This window comes from Meriones unguiculatus, chromosome 3, assembly GCF_030254825.1.
Source record: "Meriones unguiculatus strain TT.TT164.6M chromosome 3, Bangor_MerUng_6.1, whole genome shotgun sequence".
In the NCBI taxonomy this organism is placed as follows: Eukaryota; Metazoa; Chordata; class Mammalia; order Rodentia; family Muridae; genus Meriones; species Meriones unguiculatus.
In genome coordinates, this window is record NC_083351.1 from 132594440 (window position 1) to 132621866 (window position 27427).

Here is a 27427-nt window from a genome sequence, read left to right on the forward strand (position 1 = left end):
CTCTTGAGACCTACCAGAAACAGAATGTGAATGTAATGTGAAGGCCTCTGAACCTCTAATGGTAGTTTTCCAAAAGTATTTGAAACTCTCAAGATGTTTAGAGATGTAGGACTGTGTGCATTCTTCCTGCTCTGTGAAGATCCAAATGACTGGCGTGTCCTGCTTTGAGCATCACACAGCATCTTCTGCAGAGTTCAGGCCTCTTGTGCCGGGAAAGCAACTTCGGAGAAAACACAGATGAATCAATTTAATCCCAACGCAGCCACAGTGTGAAAGCAGGCAGCAGATGTGACCTGTGGGCAATTTTACCTAGCCCTACTCTAGAACGGAAAAGCTGCAACATGCTTTACTACAGAAATCTTGTGTTTCACCTGGTCCAATTTTTCTTCCCAACCATCTGACTGCAAACCCATTTTCATCTCCTCGCATATTGACTGACATCATGTTCCAAACCAGGGAGGCTCAGCAGTTTGCACACAACATCTTGGGGAATATGCAGTGAAAGGAGAAAGTTATCTGCAAAAAACGCTGTAGTGCCTTGGCCCTCAGGATATCGAATGCTGGAGCAGATTCTCTGGTTCAGTGAGGGAAAATGTTCCCCACTTAAAAAGTGCAGAGTATGGGCATCAGTAAGACATGGCAGGTCAGAGCACACAGGAAAGCCATGAAGCCTACAATTATACAGATAGTGGGTAAGGTCTGTGGATCCGGGTACCACTGGGAGGGGAACATTCCTTCTACGGATAAGGGGTATGACATGTGCCCATATAGGTGTCAATATATTATGTGTGTACCCAGTGCCCATGTACATACATTTATTGCAATATGTTCCCAAAATGCAGATACATAGTCTTGTGTTGTCCTTAAGATAACCCAGACTGTGAGGTTTGAATGAGAACGGCCCCCATAGGCTCATATGTCTAAATGTTTGGTCCTCAGTTAGTGAAACTGCTTGGGGTGATTAGGGGTGTGGCCTTGCTGGAACAGACGTGTTCTGGTTGGAGGAGAGGTGTTACCGTTACCGAGTATGACAGTTGTAGAGTTCTAGATAACCTGGTCCCATGCCCTGCTATGGAGAAGACAAACTGTGTTTGTATAACCTGTGGAAGCTTCCATTCCAGAATAACATGAAATGGAAAGATTGGTGCCTTACACTGAACTCTGGAAGCTTCTAGCATATTCCAAATGTCTGGTGTGTCCAGTGTCCATCACTGCCTTTGAACAGGTTGCTCTGGATTGCTCTCTTCCAGGTGCTCTTTGAAGAAACTAAATCCATCTGCTCGAGCTGCCCTAGTGAGTGATCATGGATGGGGAAGCTTTATCAACCAGCCACGCATTTCCTCAAGCAGCTGAGGCTGCAGGTCCCAGCTCAGTCGGCCAGCCAGGACAGGGCCTCCAGAACCTCTTCCTGGGTTACAGGTGGCTGCCTTGTCACTGTGCCCTTGCTGGCCTCTCGCTTGTGACACACGGAGAGAAACAAAATGTCTTCCTACTCACATCAGGGCACCCACTCCATCCTGAGGTCCCACTGCATTAGAGATTTGGGCTTCAACACAGAGACTTTGAAGGAACACAAATACTGTTCAGATGATAGCACAAATCTGCTCATGGCTTCAAGAAGAGAACACTGAGCTGGGTACAGTATGGGGAATACAACAAAAGAATGTTTTTAAATTATATTTATTATTAATTGTGGGTGCATGTAACAACCAACACACATATATATAATACATGTGTAGAGGTCAGAGGACAGCTTTGGGGAGTCAGTTCTTATCTCCTACCATGAGTTCTGAGGGTCAAACTCATGCCATCAGACTTAAGCAACAAGCACTTTTACATGCTAGGCCATGTCACCAGCCCTATTTAAAAAAAAAAAAAAAAAAGCTTCAAATATATGATTAAGGCAAATATATATAAAAGGTACGCCTTGAGGAAATGTGGGTAAATGCACAAAACTCAGGAAAATAAAGGCTGGAAATTTGATTCCCCTCTGCAACACTCCAAAGACCACCAGATCTTTAGATTCCCATGTGAGGCCCATTTTCAGTATGTCCAAGCACAGGAGCCAACACTGAGACCAAAGATCACTGATCTCTTGTGGAAGTCAGTTGACTTATGAAGGTCATTGCTAAGAAACAGTCACTGGACAGACCAAAACAAACCAAATAAAAAAACATGAAAGTAGGAATTACGCTGAGTGTTCTGAGTCGGTGGCTAGACGGACTCCGTGGAAGAAAAACCTAAAATTTCGAGGGTGTCTCATGTTCTCCATGTCTTTTGTCACATCCTCTCATGGGCACAAGTCTGTTCTCTCAAGACTCTGTACTGAAGACAGAACCCCGGCACCTTAGATTGTGACTGATGTGAAGTGAGCAGTGAGCCTCTGAGTTGCATTCCTTGCTAGAGCTAGGACCTTTGAGAAGGAGACCAGGTGAGGACAGTCTCTAATTCAGTTTTATGAGAATCTCGACAGGAGAAAAGACATTCAGACACATACAAAGGCACCAGACATGCTCATGGACAAAGGAAAAGGCGCCAAAGAATATACAGAAAGGGTAGACATCTACAAGCCACAGGGAACTTCAGGAGTGGCCAGTCCTGCTGACAGCTGACCTTGGGGTTGCTTTTGAGACAGACATCTACCCTGTGAGCCATCAACCTATGATTTTATCCCACTCAAACAAATGCACACACATACACACACACACACACACACACACACACACACACACCCATGAAGCCTGCAAACTGCATGGGAGACATCCTGCCTTGGAATGAGAGCTTTGGTGGTCCGGTCAGGCTTCACAGCTAAGGCACTTACATTCCCAGGAGAGTGAGGTTTCTGGACACCATCAGCTCTGATTGTGAAGTTCCTCCTGACATTCTCTAGGGCTTCATGAACAAAATGGACACATCACCCAGCACTCAGCAGTGATGGCGATCCCCGGCAGCAAGAAGTCCATTCAGCGCCATCTACATAGCTGCCTGGGGCTTAAGATATGGAGGAAAACTGCATTCTCTAGTGGCAGAAATTAATGAGTGGGGAAGCAGCAATGTGTGCTTTGCCACTCTCCCTAATTGGTTCTTGTCTGGGGAAGACATGCTTTTTGCCTGGAAACCTTTGTAATTCTGAGTACTCAGGTATTCAGCCTGCCCCCATGGCCCCTCTTCTCACATACACCTCTCCCCCAAGCTTTTTCTGGCTTGAACTGCTGCCAAACTCCCACCCAGCTCCCAATTAAATATGTCATTTGAGGTTGGTGTCTGATGGAGAAGCCCTCATGGCGAGGGGCTTAAATCACTTGACATGTGCATGCCAATTTTCCTTCATATCGCATTCACTGATTAGTCTTTTCTTTATCCTTTTTAAAGAAAATGACTACTACTCATTATTTTTAGAGATGTCTCAATGGGTTTGGCTCAGATACAAAACAATATTTCAACCAGTGGCAAAGAACACAGATTGTTCAAAAGGATAAAAGGCAGAGCCACTTAAGACCACCTAAGTAAGGTTAACTAATAACCCGATGTTCCCAGCATCACTGCTCTGTTCCAGCTCCTCTCCTGCATCCTCAAGGCAGTACTCAATGCTCTTTCGCTGTCTAGATGCTGCTTCCTCTCCCGGGGTCCTGTCTTGTTTGCTAATAAACACAAGCAGCATGAGAGTGAATGTGTCCCACACAGAGGAATAAGACACAGTGGTGACATTGCCAAGTGGCAGTGTTGACTTACATTTTTCAGTCCTAAGTTTTCAGCTAAATGTCCTTGAGAAATAGGAGACTGAACATGACCGGAAGGAAGAGAGCTTTGAGACAATGATCAAACTTCCAAGCAGCTTTAAGCCTTTAAGTCGTTCCTGTCTAACGTGGAACCTGGCTCTCTGTGTTTAACAGTGTGGGGCTCTCTGAAAGGTTGTGTGTAAGCATCTTCCTTTGCATGATCAGCTCAGGAAGGTTCTCAAAACTGCGCAAATCCATACAGCATCTAGTAAGAGTGAGACAGCTAGAGCAGATGGTGGCTGGACAGACTGAGCCCCAAACGTTGCTTGGATTAAAACTCAGGACTCCCATGATCTGAGTGTGGACCAGCCCCTCTAACATGTATGTTCAAGTCTCCCATAGTGTGTTGAGAAGCAGGGCCTTTTAAAGGTGCGGGGGTCATTAAGAATTGATGCCTTCCAGTAGGATCAGGCTAATTTTCTTTTAAAGTAAGAGACCCTTGCTCTCATTCTGGAATAAAGGAGCAGGTTGTAAGGCACCTTTTGTGTTTTGTGTTCTCTTGTGCTGTGGTCTCCTGTCCTTCCATCCATGAACTTCCAGCCTTCTGCCATCTCATAAAACAGCAATGATCCTCTCAGCCTCCTGAATTATACCCCAAGATACACTTCTTTCCTTTATAAATGTCCTGGTCTCTGGTATCCTAATATAGCAATGGAGAACAAAACAAGACATTGAACTTTGTGCAACTGGTGGCAGAGACTCGTGACACCACTGACATAGAGATCTTTGGTGTTGATCAACTGTAGATCAGATGAGGTAGGACACAGAAATGCAAGGCAGAAAAAGGGCAGAACCAGAGTAACACATCCACACACCAAATAAAGAGCGGTGGAGGGGGTAGGAGGACAGGATTCTGACAAGACTGACACTCCTGAAGGAGGCTCCACAATCTCTGAGACGCCACCATCCAGTCCCTCTGTTTGAACATCAGTGTTCAAGCATCAGTTCACTCCAGTGAGCAGTTAGGGAGTTACTGAGCATTCCTGAGAGGGGCCTGGATGTTTATCTATCAAGGTGACAAGTATCCTCTATTCTAGACCTTTCCAAACATGAAGAAAAGAAAAATCAAGACAAAAAAATAACCAAAGACTTTCCAAAGATGGATGAACTCAAAAGTTCCTCTTAGAGTTGACTTTTCTCAAGACAGCATAGAGACGAGATCATCTTCAGCCATCCCAGAGTCCACTCAAGATCACAACACATCATAACTACCTTCGTCAGCTAGGCAGCAGCTGTCCCAGGCTCGCTGACCTGTGATAATTTGATTTGCATTGTTCCGTGACTGAACCTAGGCAGCCTCCTCCTTGGCTGCAATTCTCTTCACAAACAACATCTTCTGCAGAGAGTTAAGAATTTGATGTGATACGAATGAGAGAGCATTAGAAGAATGGAGCCAAACCAGTCAGGAAACGATGTTATGTTAGGCAGAGTGTCCTCCTTCTTTCTGACCATTAGTGGCCCTAGTCATCAAGGGAAGACCTGAATGTGCCTTGCCCAGAGGCTTTGGGAAGAACCTCATTTCTTTATGCATTTGTGTGTGCTTTGCTGGACACCATGCTTGAGAGCTGGAGGGGAAGACAGACTGTTTTCTTCCGATACTTTACACTCTGCTGTTGTGCTTTTGGAAACTTCTGCCTGCACCTCTACAGTTGATTTAACCCTTGCCGGTGGAACACCCTCAGAGAAACATATCATTAGTTCCCTTTATCCTTCTGCAAACATCCCACAGACACCTAGACTGCCTAAAACAAGCACTTGACACAGAATCTTGATAAAATCAAGGTAAACATGAGTGGTGTGCCACCGCTGCTGGTAGGCCACGGGATAAACATTGTCTCAGTTAGGGTTTTTATTGTTGTGATGAAACACCATGACCAAAAATCAAGTCGGGGAGCAAAGGGTTTCTTCAGCTCACACTTGCACATCACAGTTCATCATCAAAGGCAGTCGGAACAGGAGAAGAACCTGGACCCAGGAGCTTCTATACACATGACACTCTCCTTTTTACAGCTGCCCCACAATGCAGGGCCAGTCCAGGACTCCGTGCTCTCAGAATAGCAAAGCTAGTAACAGCTCCTCACACCTGCGCCCCCAACCTCCCACCTCTCCCCACCCCTCTTCCCCTAACCCCAGTTTTTGGCTTTTTCCTCCTGATATTGGGTGAGCTTGCAGGCCTTTTCCTCCTGGGCTGTCAGCTGAGCTAACAAGCTTTTGGATTTTTGCTTTCGGCTTTTTTTTTTTTTTTTTTTTTTTGGACTTTTAGCTTTGAACTTTTGTTTTTTTGCTTTTTTGGTTCAGGACGTGAGCTGGGTAGGAAGGCCAGCTGCATGCTTTCTCTACCTCTCTGAGCTAGCAGGTTTTCATCTCAGCAACTGGCTCTTGAGTCTTCATTGGTAACATCGAACGATTTGGGATTTTCTTTCTTTACAACAACAATAGATAGAGGAAATAATGATTTGGATAGATTTATGAGTTTTAAAAATTGTTTATGTGTATGGCATTTTGCTGTGTGTGTGCCTGGCGTCCATGGAGGGGCAGAAGAGGGCTTCAGGTTCTCCATTACTGGAATTGCAGACAATTGTGGGCCTCCATGTGAGAGTGGGAAACTGAACCCAATTTCTCTGAATGATAAACCAGAGGCCATAATACAATTGCCCTAACTCACGAGGCCCTGAGCCTGAAATCTAGACTACAAAAATAAGAAAACAGCAGAATGCCGAAATCCCAGAGTTTGGTCCCAGTACTGAAACAAAAACAAATATATATATATATATATAATTTTTTTAAATCTAAAAATATATTATGAGTTGTGTCATTTGATTAAAAAAAAAGAATAAAAGCTGAGAAAATGTAATTGTACATTTAACAAGAGGGATGACACCATGGCTGTAGGTGCCTCAGACTTCAAAACCTCAGAGATGCCATTGTGGGAGAGAACCCCTGGGTTGACAGAAAGCAGGCTGGGGATTCCCATTAAGGGGAGAGAGAGGTCAGCCCTAGCTAGCCTCTTCAGAAGTGACAGTTGAGACAGCAGAGGTCTCTCCGTCACACAAACCTGAGAGCCAGCCTTGCCATGTTAATTGCTTAGACCAAGACAAGGACTTCTGTACTTGACGCTTCTATGTCTCCTCACCATGCTGTGTGTTCAGAAATTCTACCGCTACTTCAAACTCAGGCTACCAGAAGCTGAGCACACCATGCCCCCCTGAAGTAGCTCCCCTCATGCCTTCGTCAGTGATGTGCAGAGGCACATTTGCTCCCCCAGTCATGCCCTGGCCCTTCTCTACAAACTCTCTTCACCTCACGGCAATCTCTCTCCTGTCACCATCCTCATCATCCTCAGGGTGACCATGCTCTAAAACATAGAGATAAACCCAGGAATCTGCAGACTCAGGATGAAATGCTTCTTAATAATTAATTAGTTTAATTGAGATCATTAAAATCATAAAGGTGTTTAATTATCACCAATTCTTTATCCTCAAGGAGACAGAGACTTCTCAGTGTTTGAGAAATGAGATCACTACAGAGGAAATAGGAGTGCCTCATCCTGTGGCTCTGTGAACCACAGAAGGCTGTTTTCTGTTGCTAGCACAAAAAAAAAAAAAAAAAAAAAAAAAACATCATGAGCTGTATGAGCACTATTTATCTGAAAGCTTTTGGAGACCAAGAGTCTGAGACCTGGTAGCTATCTCTGTGGCCTTTGTTGAGGGGCCAATGGCAGGGGGCAACAAATGGAGGGAAGATCACATGACCAAGCTCCTTTTCATTCTTCCTATAGTAACTCCCTCTGTGGGAATCAACCAGGACACCTAGAGCTACACCCTCCCAAGAGTGTAGCCTCTGGCGACACGATCACCTTGAGCCAGGTTCCATTTTTGATAGGTTCCACTGCTCCGGCACTGACGTACTCAGACCAAGTTTCTAGAGCAGGAACCTTGCGGGACACACCCAGCCATAGCACAGGCCACGCAGCCTTTGTTGCATTAACTCCACCCTGTAACTGAGCGTGCACAAGCAGCCTTAGACAATACAGCAACAAGGGAATACAGTTGTGCTCCCGCAGAACCTCGTTTGAAAAGCCAGAGGTAAATATCTGAACAGGGATTAACACCAATCCTTCTCAAAATCAACAGAAAATACCAGAGGAAGGCTAGGGAGGTGACTCCTGCAAAGACCTGCATGGATTCCAAGCACCCACATGGGGGCTCACAACCATCTATTACCTGCATCTCCAAGGGGCTGATGCCCTCTGGCCACAGCACTTACAAACTCACACAGGGACATACACACATATAAAAATAAATAGATAAATAAATCTCTAAAAGAATATAAAAGGAGAAAACCTTCCCTCACTCATTCTATGCATACAAGACTGGACCATACAGACTATATAATCCTTCAACCTAACAACAAAAAGACAATCCAACTTTTCAATGGCAAAAGAATTGCCTTTTTCCCTCCAAATAAACTGTAAAAACAAGTAACAGGCACACAAAAAGATGCTCAAAATCATTAACAGCTTGAGAAATGAAAAACAAAACTGTAGGAAGACTTCCTTTCACATCCACTATGTTGGTTAGAACCATGAAAGGAGGGCAGAAGAGAGTGACAGCATAGCCAAAGATGAAAAGCTGAGCCCTATACCCTGTCAGGATGTAAAATGGTGCCACTGCTGAAATAAAACCTTAGGGATTCCTTCAAAGTGTTAAGCACACCGTATAATGATCTACTAGACATAAACCCAAAAGAACTTGAAACTGTCCTGGCTTGCTTTATGTTGCTGTGATTAAATACCAGCACCAAAAGCAATGTGAATCAAGGGAACAGGTTTATTTCAGTTTACACTGTACAGTCTATCATCAAGGGAAGCCAGGGGAGGAACCTGGAGCCAGGAACTGAAGCAGAGACCATAGAGAAATGCTGTTGCTGGCTTGCTCCCTCAGGCTTGCTCAGCTACCTTTCTTATGCAGACTGGCCACCAGCCTAGGAAACGTACTGCCCACAGTAAGCTGGGCCCTCCTCCTTTATATCAATGCCTCACCATCATGCCCACAAGCCAGTCTGATGGAGGCAATTCCTCATCTGAGGCTCCCTCTTCCCAGGCATGTCTAGGTTTGTGTCATGTAGACAAAACCCAGCACAAACATGAGACTTGGTTATCTACTTCTAGATAACTTGACAGCAAATTTGAGGACCCGCTTAGATTAACTGTCAGATAGACTCCTGCCAAAGCCACTCCCTGGTCCTCCTCACTCCGAATTCAGCCCACCAGGAAAGCAGTTTGAGCACTTTTTAAAGCACACCTTTGAGGTTTTACAGTAGCAAGAACTTAGCCCCTGGGTGAGTCTCGCTGGGTCCAATCCCACACACTACCACTTTCAAGCTCTATGACTCTGAAGATGCTGCTTCTTGTGTGGGTTGGGTTCAGATCTTCAATGAGATGATAAAGTTAAAATGAGTCACCAGCACAGGTGGACCCTGACCCAAAATAACCAGTGTCTTTGCAAGAGGAGGGTTAAGATGCGTGCCCTGTGTGACCATGGAACACACATATAGAAAGTGGCCATCTGAAAGTCAAGAAGGCAGCTCAAGTCTGAGAAGAACCTGGCCCACATGACATCCTGACCTTAGATTTTCTGGTTAGAAAACGGAAATAAAACAAATCTCTGTTGTTTAAACTACACGTGCCTGAAGAAAAGGCAGAAGGTTGTACCTACCTCCGAGAATTGCTGGGAGAATCTGTAACGTAGTGCCTGACACACGGCAGAGAACAGGGAGAATAACAGCGGTGGTGAGAGTAGTTCCTGTCCTAAGTTCTTCATTGGCTCTGCAGTATTCAGAGAAGAAAATCCAATCTTCTTAGCATGGCTACAGGATCTAGACCCATGGCTCTCGGCCTCCCCACTTGCAGATATGATAGCCATCTGGACAGCTCAGCTTCCTCCAGCACCATGTTGTCTGACTGGCCTGTCTTTTGCTTCCTCACACTTCCCCTTCCTTCATTCTCTACTCTTCTGTTCAGACCAGACATTCAGTTAGATGTCATCTCAAGAGAGTTAGTTCCCACTGCCCACTTCTGCCCCCTGCTGAAAGGGGTGCCCACCACACTCCGTCTCTAATTCAGTTGGATTGCATATTCCTGTGCAATGAGTGTTCCCGTTCTATCAGACATCCCCAGTGGGCTCTGGATTCCCTGAGAGCTCCAGCTGCATTCGTTAAGGCCCAGCATAGATCCTGGCATAGCCCACGAGCTAATCATGAGGTATCCGAATGAACGACTCACTCCCCTTGTGTCTCCAGCTGTGCCTCTACTAGCCGTGGAGGGCTTTACAGACACAGTACACTCCGGAGCCTGACAAAGCTTGTCAGTTTCACCCAGGCCCTGGAACCACACAAGTCTACATCCAGCAGATAACTATGTGTCAAAGCGATAAGAAGAAGGTTAAAAATGTGTTATAGTCGATAAGAAAAACCTTGATGTACAAGCGGTACATCTACATAAGCCTCAAAAGGTCACACTTTAGAAAAAGAATATGAGATGTTCAGCAAAACTAAGGAATCTGATTTTAATAAGCATTTTCAGGGCAGTTTTGGCCACCAGGTATCTCTCTCAAATAAAATGCCAAGAATGTGTCTGAGAGCAGCAAACACCTCTTGGAGGCTCATCTCTGTGCTCATGGTCCCGCAGAGACTCCTCTGTGCCACACACTCCTGCTTCCATTGCAGCAGGGGCAGTGGCCCTGAGAGGTGACCTCAAAGCTCAGCCTACACCAGCCGTTTTCCCACGTAAAGGCTGGCAAAGCTCCTGGTTCTCACATTCCCACCCCCAAACACTGACATAATGGGTCTCTGTGAACTCAATATCAGGAGTTCCAGACTAGTGACTTCTTCACTCTGAGCTTCCATCTTGGCTTAGCTGCAAGAACTTGAGATTACAGCAGTCCATTGCTCTCCCACACACACTTATCCTCAGAAGATACATCTCCAGATGCTCCCGGAAAAGCCTGAGCGCACCTTAGCTATGTTCGCACACCTTCGTTTAATGGATAAGTTAGACACAATTAAATAATATGTTCGCACACCTTCGTTTAATGGATAAGTTAGACACAATTAAATAATAACAGCCATGACTATTGATGAAGTAGAATAACTGAGGCCAGAGAGGTTGCTCAGTGGTTAAGAGCCCATCCTGCTTTTGCAGAAGACCTGAGTCCAGTTCCTATCACTCAAATGAGGCGGCTCACGCCTGTAGCTGGTCCTTGCTACTTGGTGGGTTCTTCTTTTTCCCACCCTTTATCTCCCCAATTTCACTCCCTAAAACTAGATAGGGGAGAAACAAGGAGAGCAGGGAAAGAGAGAGGGGGGGGGGAAGAGAGATCCCCGAATCTATTTCTTTCCTTTTGTTTCTTCTCTGAGCACAACTACCAACAAAGGACAACCAACCTCCCTGAAACCACTAAACACCAACCCCACCCTGCCTCGAAGGGCCCTAGCATTTATATACTTCTGAAAAGCTCCCAGACTTCCAAAGGTCACACAATCACAGAAACTATCTGCAGCTGTCAAAACCACGCTTCTGCTAGAGCACGAGGCAAGTCGTGGTTAACTGCTGTGGACAGCCCGAAGCAGCCCCACATCCTACACTTGGGATTAAAATGAAAGCACATTCTTGTATTTCCACATTAAAAAAAAAAAGCAAACAAAAAATTTCCAGAATTCCCAAAAATGTCACTACCCACATCTGCCTGTAAACCCAGGTCCAATGATCTGACACCCTCCTCTGGCCTCTGTGGGCCCATGCGCTTACATGGACACACACACACACACATTTAAAATAAAAATAACTATTAAAAATAGAACGACCATACCAACATACAGCAAGCTACTAACAAACATCTCTATTCCAGTGCTTTGGGGGGGCAACATTAAGTGAAATAGGGGTCACCTGCACACCAACACTGAGTTACACCAGTGGTAGGCTCCGTACCGAGAGACTACTGCAGGGTAAGGTATACAGCACGGACAGCTGGCTTGGGGGATTAGGCACACCGCAGGCTGCATGGCGCAGAACAGACCAAGACTCCATATGCTGCTCAGAATAGTTACAGAATGTGCAACACGAGTTTCCTCTCATATTTTTGCAGCGATTAGTGTTGGGTGGCTGAAACTGCAGGAGGTGAACCTGTGCAGAGAAGGCGCCACTGTGCGCTGAGCCAGCAACCTGGTGGCCTAATGCCGCGGGCCTCTCCCTTCAGCTAAACCTGTCAGATCTACTCCAGTGCTGGTCACACGTGCAGAGAAGGCCCTACCTGCGGAGCCTGGCTTGTATGTGTGTCTGTGTGCTTGGCATGCATTTGGTGCATACACACGTTACGTGGTTTTAGACTATTGTGCTACCAAAAGAAAGGAAATTAATAGTCTTTAAGAAATGAGAGACAATATATTTTATTAGTTATGTCATGTATTTGAAACCTCTACTCAGATTGCTTCCAAAGACACTTGAAGCACCCGCTGGGGTATGATCAACTCACAGACGCACATACAAGCACATTTATTCATACCAGCTATGCTCATCTTAGAGACAAAGCTACAGTCATACTCTGCCTAAAAATGAGTTTCCTCTGTTTAAAACTGTGTGATTTGAAGCCAAGCATGGCACAACAGGGCTTTAATCCCGGCACTCAGGGAGTGGGAGCAGTGAGTTCAAAGCCAGCCTAAGCTATGCACCATGGTCCAGAGGGTAGGCTACAGAGTGCAGTCCTGTATCACAAGAACAAATACCACTGTTTGAATTGCCACAAATTCTGTTCACCAAACTACTGCTTCTTGCGTTTTCCTACATTGAAAACCCCGGGTCTCCCAGGCAAAGAAAGCACTATGTTAATGACCTTTACTTCACAGGAGATGTTGCCACTTCATGGTGAGCAAGGACTCTGATATCAGACCATGTGGGCAAAATGCCATGGCTCCTGGTATCTGTTTCAAAGGTGACATTCTGCAGCTATTTGCCTGACAGCAACAGCAATAATGTCAGAATTAGTACACAGAAAAAGTAAAAATGCCTTTTGTTCTTAAAGTGCGTGAATCATAATTCAAATCTCCTGTCCAAAGCAACACCCTGGCTTTGGGATTTTATTCAGGAGAATGCTTGTGCAGGACCCAGATAGTCCAGAGCCCTGAGCCCCAGAGCATGCTGTAGGTTAACAGGTATCTACTATGCTGTTGGTCTTCATTTCCCAGGCCAGGAGCATCTCACTGCATATGTGCGAGCTCTGGAGGGATGCTTGCTTTCAAGCTGCGGTGCATAGTATCAGCACCAGCTGCAGTTTGCAGGGTCACCAGAGCCCACGCTGCATCTGCCAGTCACAGAGATCCAGGTGAGAAAGAAAACAAACCTGCCAGCCACTTTCAAAGGGCTGAGTTCATATTTTCAGTGAAAACACTCAGGGTTTGCAATGCCCACTAAATCATCTGTTACTTCACTGTTGGCTCTTTTCAAAATATTTTTAGACTCTTAGGGCTTATGCCTTTGTGTGAGTGGCTTTTGTTAGGCCTCTTGATCAAGTGACGAATGGCTGTGTAGCTTCAACTCATATGATAAAAATCCCAGACTGTCCAAAAGCTAACACATCAAGCTTCGCTTTGACAAGTCGGAAGAAACTCCACATTACACATTTAAAAGTTTAGGGTGATGCCTATGGAAATACTCAAGTCTACAATACAGGCTACCCAGCATGCACCGGAGCCAGGGAGGTGAGGTTTGAAGTTGAGTCTTGAGAGTTGGATGACAAGGGTCTAAGAGATGGAGAATCTTGCAATGTGAATTAGGGAGGAAAAAAGTAAAGTTGCTGGGCACAGAAAATCATGCAGCTGAGTTCCAAAGTTGGGAACTAGCTTAGCATACTTGTGGGAAGTCAGGAAAGCAAGCCAGAATTGAAACCCGAAGGCTGCACGTGAAACAGAACCTACCCACTCTGACTGATACGCCAGGACTTGTCACTATGAACTTTCTTCCCCAGTGCTTCAGGCAACTCAGCTAGCAACACTAAAGGAATGAAAATCATCCATTTTATATTCTGCAGTTGCAAAGTGGTTGTCATCATCATGATCTTTTCACATAATTTTGTAAGATGGTGCAATTGTAAATTTGTATGTATCTATATACCACCCCCTTTTCTGAAGGATACGTAAGATGGTTTTCAGAGATAACATAAAACACAGTGAAAGGTCATAAAACTGGCCAAGATGAGAGAAATAATAAAGAGAAAGTAAATGTGTAGATGAAAAGGAGACAAAGATAAACTTAGTGAGAATTATGGGTCATATGGAGCTATAAATTTGCCTCCTGACAGCATAGAGAGAGATTTGAGGGTGACAGGAACATGGTCCTTTAATCTGTCATAGTCACACATAACGGCAAAGCCATCAGGAGCATTAGGAATTATCCATGAACAACCATATCGTCTGAGGAGGTGGTGGGTGAGCTCTGGAGCCAGCAAGTGTGGTCACAGAATGGGCAAGGACAGACAGAAGCTGGCTTTCAGAATTGTGAGTGTTCCTTCCCTGGGGGAGACCAAAACCCAGGAGCACATGCACAAGGGGGGGGGGGGGGCTGCTGGCTTTTCATCCTGCGCAGATGCCTGGAAGAGTGGCATCAAGCCCCACCCCTCACAGACTACGAGCAGCCAATGGCTGCTGGAGAAGTGGGTGTCATTCATGTGGCCACTGATAAGCAGCCCATTCTCCAGAAGATACATCCCCACCCATGCTCATGCCAGAAACCATAATTAAACATGAATGGAGTAGGGGGGCACAGATCAAAATAGAAGGGGCTTGCTGGGGAGAAGGGTTTCAGTTTAGAGAGCAAAGAGGATGAGAGAAGGTAATGGGGATTAAAATGACCCCCAAAGTCAGCATATACATGTGTGAAATTTTTAAAGAATAAAAATTTTTAATAATTTTTTAAAAAAAATCAAAAGCAAACCAATGAGTAGCTGTGACCTCCTGAAGGTTCTAGAAGGTCCTTCAATGGCCATGTTTCTTCTGCAGAAGCTACTGTGGAGGTGTGAGTGAAGGAGAATTCTAGGTTCCTAAATGGCTCGTCTAACTGTTGTTGCCACGTTCAACCCCAAAACCAGCAGAAGGCCTGTGGGACAACGAGACGCCTGCACACCCTTCAGCATCAGGCCCACTGTCTCCCAGTGAGAGCACAGCAAATCCATCTCCTCACACTTGACACAAAAGGTTTTTATTTGGGGTTTTATTCATCCTAGGAAGTGGTGTGAGCACACATCCTGGCCCTGGTGGAGAAGGTGTTTTCACTAGATCTATAATTTAGTTCTCTCTCCATCTACAACAAAATGGTGACACTGAGGAACGACCTCCTTGTTTAACTTTAACCTCCTTGCTTAAATTTATTGTTGTCATGAAGGAAGAGAGGCTGAATATGTAGGCATCACAGCCCAGGGCTGAGTACTCCCAGAGATAGCTGTACTGTCTAAACACTGGGTAGCAAGAAAGAGATGGGGCAACATATCCATGTAATCAGGACAAAAAAGACAAACTGGAACTGAGATGGCCGCACGAGACCATCTGGGAGATGTGGGGAAAAAGTAAAGCAGAAGTCACATTGCTACACCCACGTCAGCAGTGCTGTGAGGGTCATGCCCATGTCATTGGTCACAGGGCAGGAGCCAGGTCTGAGGCTGCTCCTTCTCCAGCTGCCACATCTTCATCTTCAGGCCCTGGCCAGGAGCATGCTCAGAGGCTGCTGACGTCAGTGAGACAGAAAGTCAGATAGCCACGGCCATAAAAGTGATAGTCCTTGGGGCTGAGAAGATAACCCAGAAGGTACCCACCTTGAGTGCCAAACCCAGAATCTTGTGGTGTGGTGCCATGTGCGTAGAACCCCAGAGCTGGGAAGTGGAGACGGGAGAATTCCTGAGGTTCATAGTTAGCCAGTCTAGAATAGTTAGCTAGCTCCGGGCCAATGAGAAACTCCATCTCTAACAATGTGGACTGTATTTCTGAGAATGACACCAGACATTGTGCTCAGCCTCCATGTGTACACACCAACACACACACACTCTCCCTCACACACTCATATACACACACAAACAGAAGCACACACAGTGACAGTTCTTACTCTGAGAGAAAATGTCAGCAGCAAAAGCATTTGACTCTCTTCCTGAGGACTGACACAATGCCCCAGGGCATAAACAGACCCCACTCTGTTACTATTTGAGGATTTTCCATTCTTTTAGGGTCTCTATAATTAGATGAGTTGTTTCAATTAGAGGGAAAAAAAAGCATTATACCATTAGGGAAGAAGTATTTTTTAAAAATTCAGTCACATTATTCCTCTCTCTAGCATGCCAAGTGTTTCTTCTGTTGTCTAATTCGCAACAGCACCCAAAGAAGAGGGCTCAGATACTCCACAGAAGACCTACTCGTGGAAGGCTGCGAGCTTGCTGGTGACCTGAGAGAAGGACTTTGGTTGAACCAGAGTAAGGTGGGAGTATGCAGGAGGCAGTAAGCTTCAAGAAGGGTTTCCCTTACCAGTGTTACAAGTCTCAACTTCTCCAACTGCGGTAGATCTGTCGGCAAGATGACAGAGGAAGGGGTGAGTTTCAAAGGACCCTATGATGCAAAATGCCAGTGCATGTGTCAGTTTACCAGATTCCATTCCCAGGGATTCTCAGAAGATGTTTTTGTGGGCCCTGTGATGTCCATGTGACAGAACGGAGCTTGGCTCGGTAAGCTTCTTCCTCAAGGTCCTTTCCCACCCGAAGCAAATAGCATCTTCCAGGTCTGGCACAAGAAATGTACAAGAGGCCCCTGTGTCTCACCAGCAGCCAGGCAAGCATGGAGACTCCAGGTCTTCCTAACATGACAGGAGCCAGTTAGAAGCGGGCCACACCGACCACAGATGAAAAAACTTAAACATCAGAAAATAGAATGAGTACAGTAAGTTGGAACATATTGATTTGGTTTAAATCTTGTCAATGTGTCATCATTTTAAAATGTGAAACAAAATTCACTGGGCATTTCTGGAGCTAAAGAAACCAGCTGAGAATTCACGAATTCATGAATAAAACTGCTTCCCAGGGTGATACACCACAGCAAAAATTCTACTCAACAAGCAAAAAGGAAGTCGCCTCTTGGCTTTCTTAGCCCTCAGTGGTTGATAAAACCACTAGGTAAAAGTTGGTGTTAGGTTGGAGAATGGACAAATCTGGCCGGTGACACCCAAAACTGCCCATCAATAACACCATCACAGAAAGGCTGGGCTGTCCAAGAGAGGTAGCCTCCTGGGGTAGAGGACAGAGTGCACCCGCCACACAGCACAGTCCCAAAGGGCCCCTGAGCCTAATAAAACATCTGAATTAAACTCATGGTTAGCAAGTGAGAAGGAGCCAGGAGAACGTGGAAAAATGACACTGAAATGTATCCTCATCAATCTGGATTTAGGGAGCTGTTGCTTGCCTCCAAGGACAGGTCCCCCGTGTAGTCAGTGACTCTTTCAACTGTTAGAATCTTATCATTAGCCTGTCCCTGCCCCTGCAATCATTCCTCCAGCTTCTTTCTTAAACTTACCGTCTGTAATAGCTAATCTCGACTGTCAGCTTGACGCACCTGGGAAGAGAGAGCCACAACCAAGACACGGCCTCTTATCAAACTGTTGGCATGTCTGTAGGAACGAGGAAATAAAGAAATGCGTTTTCTTCATTGCTAATTGGTGGAGATGATCCCAGCCCACTGTGGGCAGTGCCAGCCCTAGGCAGGTGAGCCTGAGCGTGAACCTGGGAGCAAGCCAGTCAGCGTTCCTCCAAGGCTTCCGCTTCAGGCCCAGCCTGCAGGCTCCGGCCCTGCCTCCCTCAGTGACGGACCTGTGAGCCACATGAACCCTTTCCCTCTTCAGGTTGCCTCTGGTCAGTGCTTAATCACAGCAACAGAGAGGCAAAGCAGAACAGCCTTTGTCCGCCTTCTCGTGAACTACATCGCTGATTTAGTCTCACCTTCACAAGCTATCCTTTCCTTCTAAGTGCTCATCATGCACGATAACTAAATGTCACAGTGTATCTGCCTCACTCGGCGCTCGGAACCCTCTGAAGGCAAAGGGTGTGACTCTGATGTCATCTGTCTTCCTGGCACACAGTTAACACAAGTCAAAGACAAACTGGGGACTGGGTGCTTCATCGACTGTTTCTCCTTTAAATTTTTCCAAGGTTTTCCTGCACAGTACGATGGTCCTGTCACGGGAGTGGCTTCATCTAAGTGTCAGCATGCTTAATTCCCTGTTTCTTTCTGAGGGCTTCAAACCCAGTCTCCTATATTAAGTTAGGTTCCCCAGAAGCGGAAGCAACATGGTATGTGAGCATGTGTGTGTGAGAGAGAGCATTTATTTATTTGCATGTGTGTATGTATAAGTAGTTGTGTGTGTGTGAGCATGTGTGCATATGTGTAATAGCATTTGCGTGTGTGTGTGCATGTGTCCATGTGTATTTGAGTGTATATATGTATGTTTACATGTGTATGTACGTATGTGTGTTTACAAATGTATGTGTGCATGAGTGTGTGTGTATGTGTGTGTGTGTAGAGGGGATGAAGAGACATAGTTTAAGGAGTTGTCACATGTAACTGGTTGAGAACTCAAGTTCAAAGCAACCTACAGCCAGAATTTCTTCTTACCCGGCAGAGTCCAGTCTTTTTAACTAAGGCCTTCAAGAGATTAGATGCTCATCCACACCGCTGCTTGACTCATATCCACTGATGGAAATGTTAACTGTCTTAGAAGCTCAGTCTCAGAAACATCCATAATGTTTGGTTACCCGAATCATTTCAGGACTAGCCAATTTGATACATTCTTTCCATACCCGGAAACATTTCCCAGCAGCCTCCAACTCTTATCTCCTTCCCTGACACTGTAACGAGCACTTAGAAGCTGCTTTCCCTAAAAACCTCTGAATCCTCACATGGGCCCCCAAGATGAAAGCCTGGAATATCTGCCTTCATTATGTGTCTGCCAGGCTCCTGTGTGACTCTGCAGACCCGTGCTAATCACTCAGTGAGTTCCTGCCCACCTCACTTACTCCTCCCTCTACAAGGCTGAAGAAGTGGACTCCCACAGCCTCCATAGCCTGCAAGAGAAGAAAAGCCTCAGAGGATACTCTACTCTCCGGGTGAGGGAAACTATCCACACATGAAGAGACAGCACTCTCGGGTAGAAGAAATTATGTCTTGAGAACCAGCGTGGTTCCTCAAGAGTAAAGACTTCCTCAGATCATCTTCCTGAAACAGAGAGAGTGACCAGCCAGACCCAGCACTTCACCAGGACAGTTCCATTATGCATCTCTCTTGTCCATAGACCAGATTTTCCTCTATGTGAAAGTAAAACTCATATCAGTACCCTGAAGATGGAGGCGGGGATCTGGGATCCTTTTGTAGCCACATTGATGAAATCTTGGCTTTCTGCCTTTCATCATTGCTTGTCCAGGAGACCTGAATCCTCTTTGCAGGTTCTTGGTATCACGGATAAAGGAATTTTTAAACAGACTCAGGAGGGAACTTGAAAGTTTGTCATTGGAAGAGAGATGAAAGATTTGGGCAGGCAAGCAGGTAACCAGGAGAAGGATAGAAAGGAAAGAAAGAGGTAAAGTTCTACCTTTATTACAGCTTGAAGGACAGGACACATCAAAGACCCAGGCATCCAAAGCCTTGGCTCCTTGCAGTTGTTGCTGAAGAAACACAAAATTGTAGAATGATTATTAATATTTAATATTGATTCATATAATTAGGGCAGCAGTTATTCCTTAGCCTGCTATTACGTAAATAAAAACCACTGAAAGCTGTTAGTCTTATTTTAAGCTTTAACACACTGGGGCTGGGCAGATATTAACCCTGTAAGCTATCTTAGCTACTTCCCAGCCAAAAAATCCCCATAAACACTTGCACACGTTTTCCACTTGGGCTGCTCTTCTCCATCATGCTAACTAACCCAGGTGACCTGTTATCCTTTCTTCCGCCTTCTTCTCTCCTCATGCTCTCTCTGCCACCCCCAAACCTTGGCTCTGCCTACCTCTCTTCTGCCCAGCCCAGGCTGCAGGCAACTTTATGTAGCCAATCAGGGATGATTTGGGAGGCAAAGTTTACACATTGTGATTTTGGATACATGAGAACAGTGAAGATCTTGGGGACAAGCAATTATCATTTGAATACATAGAAGCACCATATCAAACCCAGCACAAAAATTGCCCTCCTCTCATAAACACACACACACACACACACACACACACACACACACACACACCTGCCTTTAAGCTGCCAAACTAAGTTCTATATAGCTAGAATCCCCAAGCTTGCTAACTCACTGTTAGCCAAGGAACTGATGAGCTGTCTCAAAGAGGTCCAGTCTTTGCACACTTCTCTGCTCTTTCAAATGCTTGTTTTTTAAAGCCATTCCATAAGCCCTGAACAGATTTCAATCTGTCCAAATGCCCAAGGACACTTAAAAGCGATAGCTCCATATAGAAAACTCGTTCTCCAAGAACTGGAGGGTGGGGTAGGTGGCTAAAGAGCTCCACCTCAGCTTGCTGGGACACCTGGGTAATATTTTCCTATGAGCTCACTGATGGTGAGTTTATTTTGGTAAATTTCTAGAAATGACTCAAGACCTAATTGAAAAGCAAGCATGTGTGAATGGGGAGAGAAGAACCAACAGTTAGGATGAGCAGGCCTCAGGAAGCTGTGGCTGGTGGGTGCTCTGCCAAGCTCTCGTGTCCTTACCAGGCTCCAGAGAGAGTCATACTGAGCTCTCACCACCCCTGACTAGGTCCAAAAGGCCAACGTGCAGTCTGAGAAAAAGAGTTTGAGTCTGGTTGCCCATCCTATATAACAGACATGAGAGAGACACTTGCTGAGGCCCACACCTGTGTCAGTCACAAAGCCCATGCAATTAGCTCTCTCAAAGAAAAAACGTTAAACACAGTCTATCCCTGCTTTTTGTCCTCAGGACCAGGGTCAGCTGTACGTTCCTAGCGGTCTTGAGACAAAATCACATTACTTTAAAGAACAATCTCTGAAAAGCTCTGCCCTGCAGACTATCAATGTAGATGCTGAGACTTATGGGCAACCTTTGGGCAGAGTGCAGGGAATCTTAGGAAAGAAGTGGGAAACAGTAAGATCTGGAGAGGACAGGAACTCCACAAGGAGAGCAACAGAACCAAAAAATCTGAGCACAGGGGTCTTTCCTGAGACTGATATTCCAACCAAGTACCATGCATGGAGGTAACCTAAGACCCCTGCACAGATGTAGCCCATGGCAGTTCAGTATCCAAGTGGGTTCCATTGCAATAGGAACAGGGACTGTCTCTGACATGAACTGATTGGCCTGCTCTTTAATTACCTCCCCCTGAAGGGGAAGCAGCATTATCAGGCCACAGAAGAAGACAACTCATACACTCCTGATGAGACCTAATTGACTAGGATCAGAAGGAAGGAAAAGAAGTCCTCCCCTATCAGTGGACGTGGGGAGGGGCATGCATGCAGAGGTTGGAGGAAGGGAGGGATTGGGATGGGAGGAGGGAGGGATCCAGGGGGGGGATACAAAGTGAATAAAGTGTAATTAATAAAGAAAAAAATAAAATGAATAAATGAATAATTTTTTTTTTAAAAAAGGACAATCTCTTCAGAAAATGACTGCTTGCCTCAAGAGAAAAAACATCAGTGGTGTTTCCCAAAGGTTGGACAAGGACTTCCAAAGATTATCTAATCTTTCCATACAAAAGTTAAAAAAAAAAAGACCCAAATTAGCCATCACCTGAACTTTCTGTGGAATACCTCTGCAAGTATTCTCTATGAGAAAATTGTTTCTCTGCAGTCATCTATTCCTCTGCTCTAGCTCTGGTCCAGCAATACAGGCAAATCAGTTGGAGGTGGAGATAATTATGTTTTTTTACACTCGGCTCCCCAGAGCATGGCTGGGCAGCTGCAGATGTCCACACCTGTTGACCACATTACAAGCCTCACCCAGCACAGGAAGTTACTATTCCTTCCTGTTTCCTTCCTGCAGGCAGACATACGCCAACAACAGCTGTATACACCACTCACCTCAACTAGAATTACAGTCTATCTATAATTACAGTCTATCTTGCCTGATAGCTCACGGACACACGAGAAGGACATTAGGGCCTGACAGTCAAAACACTCTCCTCAGGGGAAGCATTCTCCTCACTGATCCTTTTAGATTTTGAGTCAAAAGAGAAAGATCTAAATGCCTGCTATCAGCCAATAAGACGTTAGTCACTGCTTGTGCAAATGGCTATTTGAATGGCTTGAAGAAGGTAAGGTTGTTTTCCTCTCAAAATTAACACTAAACAATACTTAGTCCTAAAAAGCATATTTGGAGCTAAAGCAAAGCCTGTGTTTTATTTATGAGTTTCTGAGAATCTAAAATCCTGGGTGAAAGTGTTCAGAGCACGTTAGTTATGAGGACATTGGTCTCTAACCAAGAATTGGGCATCAGAGGCAGAGAAGAGGGACCCAAATTAAAGCTGACCTTGGCAGTTGGTGCAGTGGAGCCACAGTTGAGAGGGGTCTCTGTCCTGAGCACGGTGGGAAACGGAGCTCGGAAGAACTACACTAATTAATGAGCTAAGATTTGAATTCCTGAGCCATGAAACAAGAAATCGGATTTGGCTGATGAAATCCTTTCTCATTGGGAGGGAAGATAGTTTATTTTCTTTTTTCAAATATGTGATGCTTGGCTGGCCAGTTAACTCAGCTGTGTAAGCTTGAAATCTCATTATGCGGGCCCAGGGTTGAAAACCCACACAGACTAGTTACTAATAAACATCACAGGAGGACCACTGTCACTCACCCAAAGATTGAGCTATTATCCCTAAAAACAGCATCTTTTTAGAATATGATCATTTTGCTGAGGGAAAAATGATCATAAGTTCAGGCACCACCAATAAACATATTGGAAGCAACAGAGGCTTTCCTGTGACCCTGGACAGGTTACTTAGCTGTGAGTCTCCGTGTTCTGGTTTTCAAAGCACAGCATATACGGGTACTACTGACCAGCCAGGAATGCTCCAAGGAGTCACTACAGAGAAACCCTTGGATGGTGCTGAGATACAGCAAAAGTGCAGTAAGCGATAGCGGCAGCCATTGCTTGGATCTGGACCCAGGGCCCCATATGCCGGCGGCCCTGTCCCTGCTTAACACTCCCAGGAGGTAGTAGAAACGTCCAGAGATGGAACCTAATGGGAGCATTTAGGCTGCTAAAACATGTTCCTAATGGAATACTAACCCCTTCCTCCCTCCCCCCTTTCTCCAATTCTTTTTCCTCCCTTCCTCCCCCCCCCTCATTACAGCCATGAGATAAATGGTTGGGCTCTGGCATTCGACCTTACAACAGGCCTAAAGTGATAGAACCAATCAGTCACGGGGAGATACTTCTCAAGCTATGAGCCGCAATAAGCTTTTCTTCTTTGTAAGCTGATTGCTTCAAGTACTTGTTACAGTAACGGAGAGCTAACCCAACTGTAACATTATTATTTTCTTACAAAATATGGTGGTTTGAATGAGACTGTTCCCCACAGGGTCATGAATTTGAACACTTGGTCCCTAGTTAGTAGCGCTGTTCCAGAGGTTTTACTGAGTGTGGTCTTGCTGGAGGAAGGATGCCACTAGAGGCAGGCTTTGAGAGTTGAAAGACTCATATTACTTCTAGTTTCTCTGTTTCCTGCTTGTGGCTTGAGCGCTCACTGTTCTTGCCACCATGACTGTCCCCTGCTGTCATGACTACCTGTCATAATGAAGATTAACTCTCTGAAACTATAAACCCAAATAAACCCTGCCCTCTATAAACTGGTCCTGGAATTTTATCACAGCATAAATATGGGTAGTGAGTCAAGTCAAATTTCACTGTTTTGTGAAACCATGAGTTTAAGAAGAAGCAAGGAACTTGAAACTGAAAACCAAGGAGCAGGTGACCAAGAGCAAGCCCTAAAGCAGTTGTCACATGAGCAGAGGGAAGAACTTCCTGGAAGAGTGACTTAGTGGGCACTGAGCGCGGAAGTAAAGAGTCTCGGACGAGGCCACTGACTAGAGACTTGTTTGACTAACACTGACACACAGTGTGACTTGAAGCTGCACGGTGGTGCTCCAGGATTCTCTCCGGGTAGGGAACACCACAAGCAGATGGGTCCTGAGCCCTCTTCCATCTCATCATCTGGGCAAAATGCCCTTTTGAGAAAATGTCTAACGAAAAACACTTCCCATTCCTGTGGTTCCCAGAACCACGTGTGGAAGGACAAACTCCAACAGCCCAGCAAGAAAAAGAACAGTCCCAAAACACAAATGTGTATAGGCAAGTTGCACACTCCTGGAAGCCTGCTCTTCTCTGCAAGGAGGCACTGCTCAGGCCGGGCTGTTGGGGCAGTGGTTGAGTCTGTCCAGTGGGAGACAGACTAAGCCAACTTCCTCCGAGACAATAAAGGAATGCTAAATAAAGGATTATCCCCAAGTGGGAAAGAAAAGGCTGTCTGCTGTCAGCCACCTCTCTCGGGACAAACCTCCCCACAGACAGTGGATGCTTACAAAGGGAGCAGCTTTCCCAAACCTGATTATGAGCCCTGTGGGCTTTGAAATTATGGCAACTTATGAAAGTAACCACAGAGTCTTCTGAGCGTTGGAGCAGGGCTGGAAAGGCTAGCCCACTCAAACCCAGGCCCTCTGGGTCCATTGACAAATACAGAGCTTTCTGTTGGTATAGAACCATTTGAACTAAAAACAAAACAAAACAAACAAACACAAACAAAAAACAGTACGTTCTTCTTGTTGTATCTTCCTTGTGTAGATATTTGTGGTTAGTACAAAATGAGATCCATCCTAAAATTACAAAGATCCTAAACCCAATATAAAGTAGTCCAAGCATATAATCTCCGCAACACGAAGAAAATGTAAAGCCTGAGAACTTTTATCTTTTCATTCATAAATTAGCACAGAGAGCAGAGGAGAGGAGGCCAGGACCCCTCTAAGGCATGCACCTCTGTGAGAATCCTTGCTGATGGCGCTGTGTCTCCTCAACAGGAAGCCCCAGATAGTTATTCGGCCACCTGGAGTAGCATGGAGGCTGAGACCCAATTGAAAAGAACCTAGGCTTTTCTGAAGGAACCCTGGACAAGATCATTTATAAAAGGGTCCTTTAGACAACAGCAGAAAGTGAAGAAAAAAAAACAAAAAAACCTGAGGCGCAAACCCTGCTCATTAAAAGTAACACTCGGCAGAAGCCCACGGTGGGCTTCCTAAAGCGTGTGGGCTCCCACGCTAGAATTTCTGAGCTCAAGCCTCTAAAAACCAGTTTTCTGGCGAAGCTCAAGCTCACCAGCTGTGACTGTTGCTGGTAACAGAACTGTCCCCCACTGCAGTAAGCATCCCAGAAAAATCAGGGTTGCAGCAGGAACTGCCCCCTCCCTAGTTTTATCTCTGCTTCCAACAGCAAAGAACCACAAAGGTCCAGACGCTTTTGAACAACCAGTTGCAGAAGGTTGTCCTGCTCCCAGTCAGGTTTCCTCCAGACACCCCTGGCCAGCACCACCCAAGGTAGCCTCATTCCCTCCTCTTCATTGGAAGCCATTCTTGCTCCTTTACCTGCCTTTGCACCTCTGCCAAGCAAGCTGTATGTGCTCACTGTAGCTCTCAATAAATGACTTCATTTTCTTCTCATATACTCATTTCCCCAAGTTTTTTTGGAGTAATAACAAATGCAGACATATTCATTTCCTATAGTACCCTCAAAGTTCTTTACTCATGGAAGGCAATAATTATTTTAAGGCTGGATTTACTTAGTACAATCTCCCATCTGAGAAGAAACTGAGATCTGAGAGACTCCCTTGCTACAGACTTGCCACTCCTCGCTCTAGACTGCTTCTAGAAAACAGGCTACAGAGAGTGAGCGAAACTAGGCCAGAAACTCCCTCTGGCGTGTGGATAATCTCAACTGTGGCTTCCCTCTCCCTCTTCTTTCTCTCTCCCTTTCTTGACTCACCTTGGGGGAAGCCATGATGGAGGCAGGCTTATGGAAGAGTCCGTGAGGTGAAGGTCTCAGAAGTACCCTTGGAAGATGATTCTTCAGTTCAGCTCAGATCCCCAGGACCCTGCTGCGCTAACTTGATATCTTGACTCAACCTTGTGAGGAACATAGAGCCAGAAGCACCCAGATTAACTTACTCTCACCCCACAGAAGCAATGAGGCTTTGTATACTTGTTATTTCAAGCCTTTAAATTTGGGGACAGCTCGTTATACAACGAGACACTGAATAGTTAGGCTATGGTGGCCCTTTGTAACGCGTGCTTCCATCCTGAAGCACATAGAAGTGTATTTGGATGACAGAGTGTGCATCTCAATGCAGTTCAGCAAACATCCATGTGCTGAACCCGTAAAAAGTGTTAAGTTACTAACAAAACTTTTGTTTTCGGCGAGTTTCCTCTCACTTCATCAAGGGAGAGACACTGAATATTGCCCAAGCCATGTGGACAGCCACCACATCCTTAGAGCCTGTCTTTCGTATCCATGTTCCACCATGGCAGAATCCTCCCGCTCTCTTCAGAATGTCATCCCAAACGCCACAGCCCCACCAGCAGATCCGCTTTGCTAAAGCATCCACACCCAAATGGTTCTGTCTGCCGGTGTCCTAATTGTTTTTACTGTGGTTCTGTTTCCAAAATGCCCTGCAATAAATGTGTGTTAAGCCAAAAAGTAAAACAAAAGAACAAAACAAGTCATTTTGAAAGACCCCCACATCAATCAATTAAGAGGAACGAGTCGCTGATGTTAACCTTCATAACCCATTTGTCTGAGCCCCTCACTGCCACAGCACCCTTCAACAGTGTGGTCCCAAATGTTTCCCACAGCAAGCTGAGGCAACTCTCTCAGAGGGTCATGTCCCAGAAGGAAACATGTAAAGGCTGAGGGTCTAATGGGAGTATTATTTTGAGGTCTTCCTGGAAATGGGGTTTTGTGTCTTATTTCTATTATAGTTCAGAGTTGAAAATAGAAAGTGCTCTGGGCTCTTGATGATCTGAGCTCCCACGGCTGCTCAACTCTGGCTCTTGCTCATGTTATAGAAGTGAGATGTAGGTAAACTTGGGAGTCTAGGTGACACGGAGCTTCGTCACTCTCGTTGGATGTTGTATTGTAATTTCATGCTTGATTAAAAAGCAAGGACCTGTCTGAGAATTCTCTCCATCCTTTGCAACCTTCGGGAAGTTCTTGCAGGATCACGGCCCCTCCTCCTCTTCTCTCCATCCATCAGGCATGGTCCTGCCCCACTAACCCCATACTGTTCAATCTGCCTTTCTGTTCCTACCTCAGGTGCCATGTTGCTCCAACCTAGCCCAAGTCCCCCAACACACCACACCAACAGCCCCATGTCCCAGCCCTATACCTCAACATATGGCATCTCTTTCTAAACACCCAGCCACCTCCAACTCCACTCAGCCACCACTTATTTATTGAGTGTCTGCTATGCCCCGGTGCTACTTTGTAATAAACACAAAGGCCTGTAGTCTCATCACCCACAGAGAGAGAAGAGGAGGAGAGTGGGAAGAGATTCATGGGGGAACTTATGTTAGAGGAAAGT

The 27427-nt window shown here is 45.6% G+C and overlaps 2 long non-coding RNA genes across 2 annotated transcripts in view; both read right to left on the bottom strand.

Annotated features, from left to right (window-relative positions):
• Positions 1-25908, bottom strand: LOC132652794 (uncharacterized). Its single transcript, XR_009590352.1, has 3 exons — positions 25834-25908; positions 19444-19516; positions 1-220 (listed from the first exon to the last, which is right to left on the bottom strand). It is a non-coding gene; the product is annotated as an uncharacterized LOC132652794 (long non-coding RNA).
• Positions 1-27427, bottom strand: part of LOC132652795 (uncharacterized) — a 145414-nt gene that overhangs the window by 27070 nt on the left and 90917 nt on the right. The gene's annotated exons all lie outside the window — the stretch shown is intronic.